The sequence below is a fragment of the Kogia breviceps genome, chromosome X (genome assembly GCF_026419965.1).
Source record: "Kogia breviceps isolate mKogBre1 chromosome X, mKogBre1 haplotype 1, whole genome shotgun sequence".
NCBI classification, from domain to species: Eukaryota; Metazoa; Chordata; class Mammalia; order Artiodactyla; family Physeteridae; genus Kogia; species Kogia breviceps.
The window spans coordinates 59,898,610-59,915,470 of NC_081330.1; positions in this window are offsets into that span (position 1 = coordinate 59,898,610).

The following is a 16,861-nucleotide window of genomic DNA, read 5'->3' on the forward strand; positions in this document are numbered from 1 at the left end:
GTGTCATTTTGTGTGTATCTCTCACCTCTAACTCCTAGTTATTATGATATGTGTGGATGATCTATTCAGTGTCCTTTAAAGACTGAGAACTACCCCGTTCACTTTAACTTTCTTAGTAATAAGCACAGTGGTTAACACATAGAACGTAATTCAGAAACGTTTTTGGATAATGAATAATCATGTTTACTATGGTTCTGGGTAAAATTTGAAATATTTTAGATTTTATTTCTATAAATGTGAATGTTGCAACAGATTAAAATACATTTTTAAGAAAGGCAATGTATTGATGCTTATTTTCAGAATGTGATTATTATCTATGCTTTTGATTAATTAATTATAAAATGCTTTTCCTTTCCTCCATATTACTAAAAGCAAATTAAGTATCTAAAACATATAATTATATTTCTCTATCAGAGGTATCTTGTATCTGTCAAAAATAATAGTTTAACATATATGTATGCTGATATATATTAGATTTGATCTACACAGCCCCAAACTATTTAGAAAGTTAAAAAATTAGTCAAAAATCTATTTTTTAATAAGTAGACAAAAAGATTCCTGTTGTTTAACTATTGATTTCAACTTAAAAGGTAAAATAAATTCTGTTCAGTTAATTTTTTTTCAGGCATAGATATAAATATCCAAGTTTCTGTTCATTTCACTACATGTTTAATGTCGAAAGTTTAAAATTCAAGTTAATTTTCCATTTATTAATATACGGATTCACCAGGATTTATATATATGTGTATTTCTCTCTCTCTCTCAATCATTTAAATGGTAGTGATTTATTTTAGAGATGATCTAAAATGTGGCCTAATATAAAAAATTATCATTTATTTGAAGATCTTACCTCATTTAAGTCACTCAAATAATTTTCCTTTATGATCAGTTGTAGTTATACACGAATGCAATGTCCAATGTCCTGTCTTCCACTTTTACACTAAGGATTCATGCACTTAAATGTCATTAGAATTAACAAATTTTCTTTGGAAATGCTCCATTTATCAATGAATGCATTTCATTGTTTCAGAACAACTTTTTAAACATCTTTATTGGAGTGTAATTGCTTTACAATGGTGTGTTAGTTTCTGCTGTATAACAAAGTGAATCAGCTATACGTATACATATATCACCATATCCCCTCCTTCTTGCATCTCTCTCCCACCCTCCCTATCCCCCCGCCAGGTCATCAGAAAACACTGAGCTGATCTCCCTGTGCTATGCAGCTGCTTCCCACTAGCTATCTGTTTTACAGTTGGTAATGTATGAGAGAATAGCATTAAAACCAACTTCAGGGCTTCCCTGGTGGCGCAGTGGTTGAGAATCCGCCTGCCGATGCAGGAGACACGGGTTCGTGCCCCGGTCCGGGAAGATCCCACATGCCGCGGAGCAACTAAGCCCGTGAGCCATGGCCGCTAGGCCTGCGTGTCCGGAGCCTGTGCTCCGCAACGGGAGAGGCCACAACAGTGAGAGGCCCGCATACCGCAAAAAAAAAAAAAAAAAAAAAAAAAAAAACCAACTTCAGATAAGACAGATATACCTCCAATGGCATCTATTTCAGTGTAGTAGATGTCATAGATGGTAATCTATAATATTAGAGGATTTTTTGAAAATTGAGTTTCTTTTTGGTCACTCAAAAACTGATCATATACATAATTCCTAAAGCAATTCTTTCTTTATTTTTTTGTAAAATACAACATTGCTTATGTTCATCTCCCTAGTAACTTAAGCCCTGGCTGATTCTTTTGTGGGTATTTCTTGCAAGGCACTTAAAGAGGCTGAGACTTTCCTGATATACCTTTTTACAAGAACAACCATTTATATAACTGCCCTGTTCCCACAGTTGCACCCCACTGTAGCAAGAAAAGAGTACACTGACACTACTTGATTTATTAGGACTTTACTCTCAATATAGTATGACTTTCCAGTTAATTCAATGCTTTTCAATACATATACATTTGATGAGTGGACACTACTTGCCAGGTACCATCCTACTAGGCCCTGATGGAACACTTCTAACAGTGCTTTTCTGTAAAACAAGGGTGTTGGACCTGATCAAGAAAATTTTTTCTGGCATTGATATTTTTATGAGTCTATAGGTACACACACTAGGTTAAGTTCAAGTTCCTTGAAGGGAGGACATAATTTTTCTTTTATTAGCAAGAGATACTTGTATTTAAAATTTTCCTGTAGCATGATGTGGAGTTAAGAGTTCAAGATTTAGAATCAAACAGATGGGCTTAAATCCAGACTCTGCCAGTTACTAGCTGAATGACTGTGGACAAGTTAATTTAACCTCTCCGTCTTTTTATTTGTCAAACTAGGATACTGCCCCACAGTGAGCATTAAATGAAATAGTGTATGGGAGTTGGGAGGAGCTTCAAGGTGGCGAAAGAGTAAGACACAGAGATCAACTTCCTCTCCCAAAATACATAAGAAATACATCTACATGAAGAAAAACTCCTACAGAACACCTACTGAATGCTGGAAGAAGACCGCAGACCTCCCAAAAGGCAAGAAACTCCCCACGTACCTGGGTAGGGCAAAAGAAAAAAACAGAAACAAAAGAATAGGGACGGGACCTGCACCAATGGGAGGGAGCTGTGAAGGACGAAATGTTTCCACACACTAGAAACCCCTTTGCGGATGGAGACTGCTGGTGGCAGAGTGGGGGAGCTTCGGAGCCACGGAGGAAAGCACAGCAATAGGGGTGTGGAGGGCAAAGTGGAAAGATCCCTACACAGAGGATCGGTCCTGACCAGCACTCACCAGCCTGAGAGGCTTGTCTGCTCACCCGGCGGGGCAGGCAGGTGTTGGAAGCTGAGGGTCGGGCTTCAGTTGGATCCCAGGAAGAGGACTGGTGTTGGCGGCGTGAACACAGCCTGAAGGGGGCTAGTGCACGGCCGCTAGCGAGAGGGAGTCCAGGAGGAAGTCTGGAGCTGCCTAAGACACAAGAGACTTATTCTTGTCCCTTTGTTTCCTGGTGTGCGAGGAGAGGGGATTAAGAGCACTGCTTAAAGGAGCTTCAGAGATGGGAGGGAGCCAAGGCTATCAGCACGGACCCCAGAGACTGGCATAAGACACTAAGCCTGCTGCTACAAACACCAAGAAGCCTGTGTGTGAGCACAGGTCACTATCCACTCCTCCCCTCCTGGGAGCCTGTGCAGCCCGCCACTGCCAGAGTCCCATGATCCAGGGACAAATTCCCAAGGAGAATGCATGGTGCACCTCAGGATGGTGCAACGTCACACTGGTCTCTGCCACCGCAGGCTCACCCTGTACACAATGCCCCTCCCTCTGGCTGGCCTGAGTGGGCCAGAGCCCCCAAATCAGCTACTCATTTAACCCCGTCCTGTATGGGTGAAGAACAGACTCCCTAAGGTGACCTACATGCAGAGGCGGGTCCACATCCAAAGCTAAACTCTGGGAGTTGTGCGAACAAAAAAGAGAAAGGGAAATTCCTCCCAGCAGCATCAGGAGCAGCAGAGTAAATCTCCACAATCAACTTGATGTACCCTGCATCTGTGGAATACCTGAACAAACAATGAATCATCCCAAATTCAGGAGGTGGACTTTGGGAACAACGATATATATATATATTTCCCTTTTTCTCTTTTTGTGAGTGTGTATGTGTATGCTTCTGTGTGATTTCTGTCTGTATAGCTTGGCTTTTAACATTTGTCCTAGGGTTTTGTCTGTCCTTTTTTATTTTTACTTAAAAAATTTCTTTTTCTTAAAAATTGTTTTTTATTTTAATTATTTTATTTTATCTTTTTCTTTCTTTCTTTCTTTCTTTCTTTCTTTCTTTCTTTCTTTCTTTCTTTCTTTCTTTCTTTCTTTCTTTCTTTCTTTCTTTCTTTCTTTCTTTCTTTCTTTTTCTTCTCCCTTTTATTCTGAGCCGTATGGAGGACAGGCTCTTCATGCTGCAGCCAGGTGTCAGGGCTGTGCCACTGAGGTGGGAGAGCCAAGATCAGGACACAGTTCCACAAGAGACCTTGCAGCTCCATGTAATATCAAATGGTGAAAATCTCCCAGAGATATCCATCTCATCACCAAGACCCAGCTCCACTCAATGACCAGCAAGCTACAGTGCAGGACACCCTATGCAAAACTACTAGCAAGACAGGCACGCAATACCATCCATTAGCACAGAGGCTGCCTACAATCATAATAAGGCCACAGATATGCCAAAACACACAACCAGATGTGGATCTGACCACCAGAAAGACAGGATCCAGCCACATCCACCAGAACACAGGCAATAGTCCCCTCCACCAGGAAGCCTAAACAACCCACTGAACCAACCTTAGCCACTGGGGGCAGACACTGAAAACAACAAAAACTATGACCTGCAGCCTATGAAAAGGAGACCCCAACCACAGTACCTTACACAAAATGAGATGACAGAGAAAAACACAGCAGATGAAGGAACACGGCAAAACCCCACCAGACCTGTAAAATGAAGAGGAAATAGGCAGTGTACCTGAAAAAGTATTCAGAATAACGAGAGTAAAGATTATCCAAACCTTGGAAATAGAATGAAGAAAATACAAGAAACGTTGAACAAGTACCTAGAAGAACTAAACAGCAAACAAAGAGAGATAAACAATACAATAAATGAAATTTAAAATTCTCTAGAAGAGATCAATAGCAAAATAACTGAGGCAGAAGAACGGATAAGTGACCTGGAAGATAAAATAGTGGAAATAGAGCAGAATAAAGGAAAAAGAATGAAAATAATTGAGGACAGTCTCAGAGACCTTTGGAAAAACATAAACACACAAACATTTGAATTATAGGGGTCCCAGAAGAAGAAGAGAAAAAGAAAGGGAATGAGAAAATATTGGAAGAGATTATAGTTGAAAACTTCATTAATATGGGAAAGGAAATAGTTAATCAAGTCCAGGAAGCACAGCAAGTCCCATACTCAATAAATCTAAGGAGAAAAATGCCAAGACACATATTAATCAACTATCAAAAATTAAATACAAGTAACAAATATTAAAAGCAGGAAGGGAAATACAACAAATGACATACAAGGGAATCCATATAAGGTTAACAGCTGACCTTTCAGCAGAAACTCTGCAAGCCAGAAGGGAGTGGCAGGACATACATAAAGTGATGAAAGGGAAAAACCTACAACCAAGATTGCTCTACCTAGGAAGGACCTCATTGAGATTTGATGGAGAAATTAAAAGCTTTACATACAAGCAAAAGCCAAGAGAATTCAGCATCACCAAACCAGCTTTACAACAAATGCTAAAGGAACTTCTCTAGGAAGGAAACACAACAGAAGGAAAAGACCTACAATAATAAACCCCAAACAGTTAAGAAAATGGTAATAGGATCATACATATCGATGGTTACCTTAAATGTAAATGGAATAAATGCCCCAACCAAAAGACATAGACTGGCTGATTGGATACAAAAACAAGACCCATATATATGCTGTCTACAAGAGACCCACTTCAGACGTAGGGACACATACAGACTGAAAGTGAGGAGATGGAAAAATATATTCCATGCAAATGGAAATCAAAGGAAAGCTGGAGTAGCAATTCTCATGTCAGACAAAATAGACTTTAAAACAAAGAATATTACAAGAGACAAAGAAAGACACTGCATAATGATCAAGGTATTAATCCAAGAAGAAGATGTAACAATTGTAATTATTTATGCACCCAATATAGTAGAACCTCAATACATAAGGCAAATACTAACAGCCATAAAAGGGGAAATTGACAGTAACACCATCATAGTAGGGGACTTTAACACCCCACATTCACCAATGGACAGATCATCCAAAATGAAAATAAATAAGGAAACACAAGCTGTAAATGATACATTAAAGAAGATGGACTTAATTGATATTACAGGACATTCCATCCAAAAACAACAGAATACACATTCTTCTCAAGTGCTCATGGAACATTCTACAGGATAGATCATATCTTGGGTTGCAAATGAAGCCTTGGTAAATTTAAGAAAACAGTAATTATATCAATTATCTTTTCCAAACACAACACTGTTTGACTAGATATTGATAACAGGAAAAGATCTGTAAAAAATACAAACATATGGAGGCTAAACTATACACTACTTAATAACCAAGAGATCACTGAAGAAATCAAAGAGCATATCAAAAACCATCTAAAAACAAGTGACAATGAAAACACGACCACCCAAAATGTATGGGATGCAGCAAAAGCAGTTCTAAGAGGGAAGTTTATAGCAATACAATTCTTTCACAAGAAACAAGAAACATCACAAGAAAACAACCTAAACTTACACCTAAAAGATAAAGGAGGAAAAAAAAAACCCTGAAAGTTAGCAGGAGGAAAGAAATCATAAAGATCAGATCAGAAATAAATGAAGAAGAAATGAAGGAAAAAATAGCAAAGATCAATAAAACTAAAAGCTTGTTCTCTGAGAAGATAAGCAAAATTGATAAACCATTATCTAGACTCATCAAGAAAAAAGGCAGAGGACTCAAATCAATAGAATTAGAAATGAAAAAAGAGAAGTAAAAGCTGATGCTGCAGAAATACAAAGGATCATGAGAAATTACTACACACAACTATATGTAAATAAAATGGACAAAATAGAAGAAAAGGACACATTCTTAGAAAACCACAACCAACTGAGAGTGAATCAGGAAGAAATAGAAGATATAAGCAGACCAATCAAAAGCACTGAAACAGAGAGTGTGATTAAAAATCTTCTGAGAAACAAAAGCCCAGGAACAGATTGTTTCACAGGCATATTCTATCAAACATTTAGAGAAGAGCTAACACCTATCCTTCTTAAACTCCTCCAAAAGATAGCAGAGGAAGGAACACTCCCAAACTCACTCTATGAGGCCACCAACACTCTGATACCAAAACCAGACAAAAGTGTCACAATGAAAGAAAACTACAGGCCAATATCACTGATGAACATAGATGCCAATTCCCCAAAAATACTTGCAAAAAGAAACCAACAGTCCATTAAAAGGATCATACACCATGATTAAGTGGGGTTATCCCAGGAATGCAAGGATTCTTCAATATATGCAAATCAATCAACATGATAATCCATATTAAAATATTGTAGGATAAAAACCATGATCATCTCAATAAATGCAGAGAAAGCTTTTGAGAATATTCAACACTCATTTGTGATAAAAACCCTCCAGAAAGTAGGCATAGAGGGAACTTTCCTGAACTTAATAAAGGCCATATATGACAAACCCACAGCCAACATCATCCTCAATGGTGAAAAACTGAAACCATTTCCACTAAGATCAGGAATAAGACAAGGTTGCCCACTCTCACCCCTATTATTCAACATAGATTTGGAAGTTTTAGCCACAGCAATCAGAGAAGAAAAAGAAACAAAAGGAATCCAAATCAGAAAAGAAGACATAAAGCTGTCTCTGTTTGCAGATGACATGATAGTCTACTTAGAGAATCCTAAAAATGCTACCAGAAAACTACTAGAGCTAATCAATGAATTTGGTAAAGTAGCAGGATACAAAATTAATGCACAGAAATCTCTGTTTTTCCTATACACTAATGAGGATAAATCTGAAAGTGAAATTAAGAAAATACTCCCACTTAACATTGCCACAAAAAGAATAAAATACATAGGAATAAACCTACTTAAGGAGACAAAAGACCTGTATGCAGAAAATTTTAAGGCACTGAAGAAAGAAATTAAAGGTGATACAAATATATGGAGAGATATACCACATTCCTGGGTGGGAAGCATCAACATTGTGAAAATGACTCTACTACCCAAAGCAATCTACATATTCAATGCAATCCCTATCAAACTACCACTGGCATTTTCAGATAACTAGAACAAAAAATTTCACAATATTTATGGAAACACAAAATACCCCGAATAGCCAAAGCAATCTTGAGAAAGAAAAACGGAGCTGGAAGAATCAGGCACCCTGACTTCATAATATATTACAAAGCTACAGTATTTAAGACAGTATGGCACTGGAACAAAAACAGAAATGTAGATCAATGGTACAGGATAGAAAGCCCAGAGATAAACCCATCCTCATATGGTCATCTTATCTTTGATAAATGAGGCAAGAATATACAGTGGAGAAAAGATAGCCTCTCCAATAAGTGGTACTGGGAAAACTGGACAGCTTCATGTAAAAGAATGAAATTAGAACCCTCCCTAACCCAATATACAATAATAAACTCAAAATGGATTAAAGACCTCAATGTAAGGCCAGGCACCATCAAACTCTTAGAGGAAAACATTGGCAGAACACTCTATGACATAAATCACAGCAAGATCCTTTTCCACGCACCTCCTAGAGAAATGGAAATAAAAACAAAAACAAACAAATGGGACCTAATGAAACTTAAAAGCTTTTGCACAGCAAAGGAAGCCATAAAGAAGATGAAAAGACAACACGCAGAATGGGAGAAAATATTAGCAAATGAAGCAACTGACAAATGATTAATCTCAAAACATACCAGCAACCCATGCAGCTCAATATCAAAAAAAAAAACCCAATCCAAAAATGAGCAGAAGCCGTAAATAGACATTTCTCCAAAGAAGATATACAGATTATCAGAAAACACATGAAGGAATGCTCACCATCGTTAATCATTAGAGAAATGCAAATCAAAACTACAATGAGATTTCTTTTCACACAGGTCAGAATGGCCATCATCAAAAAATCTACAAACAGTAAATTTTGGATAGGGTGTGGAGAAAAACGAATCCTCTTGCACTGTTGGTGGGAATGTAAATTGATACAGCCACTATGGTTAACAGTATGGAGGTTTCCTAAAAAACTAAAAATAGAACTAACATACGACCCAGCAATCCCACTACTGGACATATACCCTGAGGAAACCAGAATTCAAAAAGAGTCATGTAGCAAAATATTCATTTCAGATCTATTTACAATAGCCAGGACATGGAAGCAACCTAAGTGTCCATCAACAGATGAATGGATAAAGAAGTTGTTGTATATATATACAATGGAATATTACTCAGCCATAAAAAGGAATGAAACTGAGTTATTTGTAGTGAAGTGGATGGACCTAGAGTCTGTCATACAGAGTGAAGTAAGTCAGAAGGAGAAAAACAAATACTGTATGCTAACACATATATATGGAATCTAAAAAAAAAAGAAACAAGAAAATGGTCAGAAGAACCTAGGGGCAAGAAGGGAATAATGATTCAGACCTACTAGAGAATGGACTTGAGGATATGGGGAGTGGGAAGGGTAAGCTGTGACAAAGTGAGAGAGTGGCATGGACATATATACACTACCAAACATAAAATAGATAGCTAGTGGGAAGCCACCACATAGCACAAGGAGATCTGCTTGGTGCTCTGTGGGATAGGGAGGGTGGGAGGGAGGGAGATGCAAGAGGAAAGAAATATGGGGACATATGTATATGAATAACTGATTCACTTTGTTATAAAGCAGAAAGTATCACACCATTGTAAAGCAATTATACTCCAATAAAGATGTTAAAAAATATTAAGATGTTAGGGGGATGGCAGTATAGAACTAGGAGATTATTATTATTATTTATTTTTATTTTTATTTTTTTTGCGGTACGCGGGCCTCTCATTGTTGTGGCCTCTCCCGTCGGGGAGCACAGGCTCCGGACGCGCAGGCTCAGCGGCCATGGCTCACGGGCCCAGCTGCTCCGAGGCATGTGGGATCTTCCCGGACCGGGGCACGAACCCACGTCCCCTGCATCGGCAGGCGGATTCTCAACCACTGCGCCACCAGGGAAGCCCGAACTAGGAGATTATTAAAGAACTATATATAACTTACTGAATGTTATACTTTCTCTGTCACATTAGTTAGCGTCTTTTTATTGCTTATATTTTTCATCACATTTCAGAACAGATATAGTGAAACTTGAGAAGGTCCAAGGAAGATAAATAAATCCAAGCAAAATGATAGAAAAATAGATTCCATGAATAAAGTTTAAAGAAATTGGTGTAGTTAAGTGGTAGAGTGACTGATGTAATTCATTACTATAAGGTATAACTTTTAAAATTATACAGAAAGACAGTTGAACATTTGAGAAGAGATTTGTAAAGGAGTGCATTTAAATCAAAGCAAGAGAGCTTAACTTATCTATAATTTGGAACATATGATCAGAACTGGCTATTGAGAAAGGTGGTATAGTTTCTATCTTTTGATATCTTTAACTCTCTCTTGGAGACTTTAAGTATTCAAGCCTGAACTAAGAAATAGAACAAAATTTTCTCTTATGTAGTTTTCCAACTAAAAGATTGTATACCTTTTTAACGTCGACTAAAAAATGTGTCCAGACAGTACTTATCTGCACATTGGTCATTGCTGTGGAAGAAAGTATAACTTTTCCACATCTGGCCTGTGATATAAAGAAGTGATTTATCTAACAGTGACAGGTCACTTGCCATTAGGAGTAATTCACTAAATGATAAAAAGAATAAATGGTCATATGAATCACATCTCTCAAATATCATGTGCCTTAATTAAAAGCTCCTTGGACTGGAAAGTTTTGGTTCCATTCCTAAGAATAAAAGGTGGCTTCTAGTTCTGTGAAAAATGCCAGTGGTAGTTTAATAGGGATTGCATTGAATATGTAGACTGCTTTGGGTAGTAGAGTCATTTTCATAATGTTGATTCTTCCAATCCAAGAACATGGTATATCTCTCCATCTGTTTGCATCATGTATAATTTTTTTCATCAGTGTCTTATAATTTTCTTCATACAGGTCTTTTCTCTCCTTAGGTAGGTTTATTCCTAGATATTTTATTCTTTTTATTGCAGTGGTAAACGGGAGTGTTTTCTTAATTCCACTTTCAGATTTTTCATCATTAGTGTACAGGAATGACAGAGATTTCTGTGCATTAACTTTGTATCCTGCTACTTTACCAAATTCATTGATTAGCTCTAGTAGTTTTCTGGTAGCATCATTAGGATTCTCTATGTATAGTATCATGTCATCTGCAAACAGTGACAGCTTTACTTCTTTTCCGATTTGGATTCCTTTTATTTCTTTTTCTTCTCTGATTGCTGTGGCTAAAACTTCCAAAACTATGTTGAATAATAGTGGTGAGAGTGGGCAACTTTGTCTTGTTCCTGATCTTAGTGGAAATGGTTTCACCATTGAGGTCGATGTTGGCTGTGGGTTTGTCATATATGGCCTTTATTATGTTGAGGAAAGTTCCCTCTATGCTTACTTTCTGCAGGTTTTTTTTTATCATAAATGGGTGTTGAATTTTATCTATTTACAATAGCCAGGAGATGGAAGCAACCTAAGTGTCCATCATCAGATGAATGGATAAAGAAGATGTGGCACATATGTACAATGGAATATTACTCAGCCATAAAAAGAAATGAAATTGAGTTATTTGTAGTAAGGTGGATGGGCCTAGAGTTTGTCATACAGAGTGAAGTAAGTCAGGAGAGAAAAAGCAAATACTGTATGCTAATACATATATGTGGAATCTAAGGGAAAAGAAAAGGTCATGAAGAACCTAGTGGTAAGATGGGAATAAAGACACAGACCTACTAGAGAATGGACTTGAGGATACAGGGAGGGGGAAGGATAAGCCGTGACAAAGTGAGAGAGTGGCATGGACATATATACACTGCCAAACGTAAAGTAGATAGCTAGTGGGAAGCAGCCGCATGGCACAGGGAGATCAGCTAGGTGGTTTGTGACCACCTAGAGGGGTGGAATAGGGAGGGGGGGAGGGAGGGAGATGCAAGAGGGAATAGATATGGGAACATATGTATATGTATAAATGATTCACTTTGTTATAAAGCAGAAACTAAAACACCATTGTAAAGCAATTATACTCCAATAAAGATGTTAAATAAAGTTTTTTAAAAGGTGGCTTCTGCCATCTAGTGAATGCCATCAGATTGTTTCTTTTTTAAGTGTTTCTTTCCTACTCTTTGATTTTTGAAAACAATAATCAAACCATTCTTAGGATTTGGTATATTACTTGCAGTACTATATTTGTTTATATTGATCAGAACTATATCTTTCCTTTTAAATCAGAGTTTCTGCATATTTGGTCACTCCACAGAGGCAGAACAAGTCCCCCACCCTCCACCTTTGAATTTAGTTCTGATGTCAACACTGATAACACCACAGAAATACACACCAGGAGAATATGTAAAGGTTTATTATTTGCATAATGAGATTTTCTGGGGCGATCAAGACAAGCACCCTACACGGATCCAAAAAATAGCTTGAGAGAGAAAGGAAAAGAGACTGGCTTGGCTTTTCTGGTGGTTAGAAGATGAGGTTGAGGTGAAGAAGGGAAAGATAGAGAGTAGGGTTTGCAAGCTGTCAGCAGACAAATACCATAAGTGGAGCAGACTCTTTATTGCCCTTCTCAAAGTATATCTTATCCTATTCAATTGTATTCAAATATATGAGGAAAATAGAACTACATAATTTACATGGTCAATACCAATAGACGAGGTCTTTGCAAATATTCCCTAAGTGTATTGCTCATGTGACCCACACAAACACAGATAGTGATGACTGCTTGCCCCACTTGTATCCTCCAACTTTGACTTGCTTTCCTTCCTTTTTTTGCCATCAATAAGGTTAAGTGAGAATATGTAGCTAAAAACATATAAACTCATTCTTCCTTTGCTAGACTTATGTATATTCTAATACTAGAGTTTAGAAGTCATTTGCAGTGGAAAATATCTCTCTTGGCCCAGTTATTAAAGGAAACTCAAAACTCTAAATCTAGAGATCCCATCTAATAAGAGATTTAAAAATGGGTAAATAGCAAATTAAGGGAGAATATATAGAGCAACTGTGCTAAGTTTATTCATAACCCAAATAGCATAATCATTACTCATTTTCTCCAATAACATATGCTTGCTTATAAGGTAAATGTTTTGATGTTATTTATGAATATTGCTATCTATACCCTCTTAATCATTCAAAATATAGAAAAGCGAAGAAGAAATACTTGTAAGATAAAATATAAAGCAGGGTATACCAGATGTTTCCATATATTCACAACTGAGGAGAGTGAAATGCAAATGTCAAAATCATCATATATTCACTTCAATGAAAATAAAAGGTATAGCACTGAGTTTCCATTGCATGAAAATCACCAAATTTTGAATCCCCAAATTAGTATGTCAAGTGTCAGTATATTTTTATCTGCTGCTAGCTCTGGTTTAGTGTTCTGAATTTCTTTTTAATCTGTTATGTGACATAAATATTTAATTAATTCCCTCATAGTGGACTATTCTGCTGTAAAGATACTAATGCTGATTCTGTGATACCAAAATTATGCAGCTGCAGAGAAGAAAATATTTTGATTCAAGTTTATAATGTCTCCCACTGTATGAATACTTAATACATTGAAATTTTCAATTTTTAAAATGGATTAAGGATTCACATTATAAAAATAATATTACAAAATAATTCTTATTTCATAAAAAAATAATACCTGAGCCTTTTTTAAGGTACTGATCTTTTTTTAGACAAAGTGTTTCTAAAGTAATAATTTATCAGTGAGAATATATGACTTAGAAACAAATAAGAATGTCACGCATCTTTTAAGAACACACTCATTGCAAGGAGCATGGTATATTTTTAATTGATGACTTGCATAAACAGTAAGAAATATCCCCCATTTTTATTGCTATTATTGTTTTGTTTTATCTCAATTAATTTTTTTAGATAAGCCACACATTGAACCTAGAATATATTAAATAATCTAGGCTAATTTTTAATATCGTAATTCTTTTTGCCTTTCAGAAACAATATGAGTGCCTTAAAATGTAACAACTGCTTTGACTTTCCATTTCAGGATTACCACCTAATTGCTGAATTTCTCAATTTTAATAGGCATTCAGTGTTTAGATAAGCCTTTTGTCAATTGCAGCATATTTACACTTACTATTAAAAACAAAAGTATAGAAACATTGCATTTTAACAGACTTAAAATTAGGGAACATTGAAAAATTGAAGGGTTTGATTATGATAGATGTTGAAATACTTATATGGAGAGAAAGAACATTTGCTGAATTTGATTTAAATAGAATAAAAACAAAAAGCTTTAAGGCTGAACAGGATGTATCCTTACATGAATCACTAGATATTTTAGTTGTAGTAACAGGAAAGTCAAACTGGTTCAAGCCAAGAATAGTGAATATGTTGTGCATCAAATGTTTGACCTAATGGCATAGAATGCATAAGGAAAGCTTGCTGAGTAAAAAATATCAGTTGCTGTTGATGTGGCAAAAGTCTTTTTTTATTTAAAATTCCAGAAGTAGGTAATTTATGACCGAATGTGCTTATGTGGGGAGGGGCAATATTGTTTAATTGTACATTTGCACATAAGCTTTTAGATAGTGTAAACTACAGAAATATATAATGGTACTGTTTTGCTTTATGTAAATCTTTTGTGATTTAAGCTGTTTTTAAGGTATTGAGGTATTATTGTACAAAAAGCTGTGCTTCAAAGATAGTAGCAAAAGATTAGATTAGTGAGTGATGCATATGAAAACTAACAGCAGGCCTGGTACTTGTATTCTTTGCCTAATCACAATAAGTCATCTCACTGGAAATAGTTTGCCACCTTCCCTCTGATTTTACCTGTGCAAACCAAGAACAAGATAAAATCATTTTCTATTCTCATATGCCATCCTTAATCATGAAAAACTTTAATAAATGAAGTAATCTGAAGAGATTTCCAGCATAAACTGTGTTCCTGGAATATTAAATGACAATTTTTGGTTTCCTGAGAAGTTACAAGCAGAAATATATTGGCAAAAGCTCTGCAGTGACCCCTTTAAGCAAGCTCAGAGATAAGCTACTTGTACGTTTTCCCATCTATTAATTAAAGAAGGGAACACAGATATTCGTACAGATGTACCATATGAAACACAAGCTGTAACTGAATATAAAATTGAAGAAATAGCTACTCATCTAGATAAATGCCTCAGCCAAGAAGATTTCTAGGAGGAAATTGGGTATGTGTATAAAACCCATATCACTGGGCTGATGAGAGAGCTGCAGAAATTAAAAAGGCACCAGTGAAAGGAAATGTAAGCTATGACCAATAAGCAGTGTGAAACCTTACAGAATTAGGTAAATGACAGAGGAAAAAAGGAATTAGTATTTTCTCAATGCCTTTTCTTTCTTTACTGGAAAGTTCATTTCAATGCATGTCAGTTATACTTAAAATGAGAATTTCAGAGAATTATAAACTTAAATATATACAAATACTCAAAAATGAGTAGAATTAATGAATGACAAACCTGCATTGATTAGATAAGAGAGAGTTATGAATTTCACTATACATTTCTATTCATTTAAAGCAATATTGTAAGGAATGCCTTTTGTTCTAGAATTAAAACTACAAATGATGTTTAAGCCAGAGTGACAATTCTTGCAGTGATATGTGCTAAGAATCTTTTGAAAATTTCAGGTTTTTAGAGAATGTTTCTATCCTTAAAAAGTAGTTAAAAAATTCGGACCCGCCAAATTCCTGATTGTTGTCAACCTACCACCAATTCAACAATACTTTGTGCCAGTATTGTATACTAAGCGTCTCCCATACACTATTATTTTTAACATCTTTATTGGAGTATAATTGCTTTACAATGGTGTGTTAGTTTCTGCTATATAACAAAGTGAATCAGTTTTACATATACATATTTTCCCATATCTCTTCCCTCTTGCACCTCCCTTTCTCCCACCCTCCCCATCCCACCCCTCTAGGTGGTCACAAAGCACCGAGCTGATTTCCCTGTGCTATGTGGCTGCTTTCCACTAGCTATCTATTTTAAGTTTGGTAGTGTATATATGTCCATGCCACTCTCTCACTTTGTCACAGCTTACCCTTCCCCCTCCCCATATCCTCAAGTCCATTATCTAGTAGGTCTGTGTCTTTATTCCCATCTTACCCCTAGGATTTTCATGACCTTTTTTTTTTTCTTAGATTCCATATACATGTGTTAGCACATGGTATTTGTTTTTCTCTTTCTGACTTACTTCACTCTGTATGACAGACTCTAGGTCCATCCACCTCACTACAAATAACTCAGTTTCGTTTCTTTTTATGGCTGAGTAATATTCCATTGTATATATGTGCCACATATTATTTATCCATTCATCTGTTGATGGACACTTAGGTTGCTTCCATTTCCTGGCTATTGTAAATAGAGCTGAAATGAACATTTTGGTACATGACTCTTTTTAAATTATGGTTTTCTCAGGGTATATGCTCAGTAGTGGGATTGCTGGGTCGTATGGTACTTCTATTTTTAGCTTTTAAGGAACCTCCATACCGTTAGCCATAGTGGCTGTATCAATTTACATTCCCACCAACAGTGCAAGAGGGTTCGATTTTCTCTACACACTCTCCAGCATTTATTGTTTGTAGATTTTTTGATGATGGCCATTCTGACTGGTGTGAAGTGATACCTCATGGTAGTTTTGAATTGCCTTTGTCTAATAAATAATGATGTTGAGCATTCTTTCATGTGTTTGTTGGTAATCTGTATATCTTCTTTGGAGAAATGACTATTGAAGTCATCTGCCCATTTTTGGATTGGGTTGTATGTTTTTCTGATATTGAGCCACATGGGTTGCTTGTATGTTTTGGAGATTCATCTTTTGTCAGTTGCTTCATTTGCAAATATTTTCTCCCATTCTGAGTGTTGTCTTTTCATCTTGTTTATGGTTTCCTTTGCTGTGGAAAAGCTTTTAAGTTTCATTACGTCCCATTTGTTTGTTTTTGTTTTTATTTCCATTTCTCTAGGAAGTGAGTCAAAAAGGATCTTGATGTGATTGATGTCATAGAGTGTTCTGTCTATATTTTCCTCTAAGAGTTTAATGGTTTC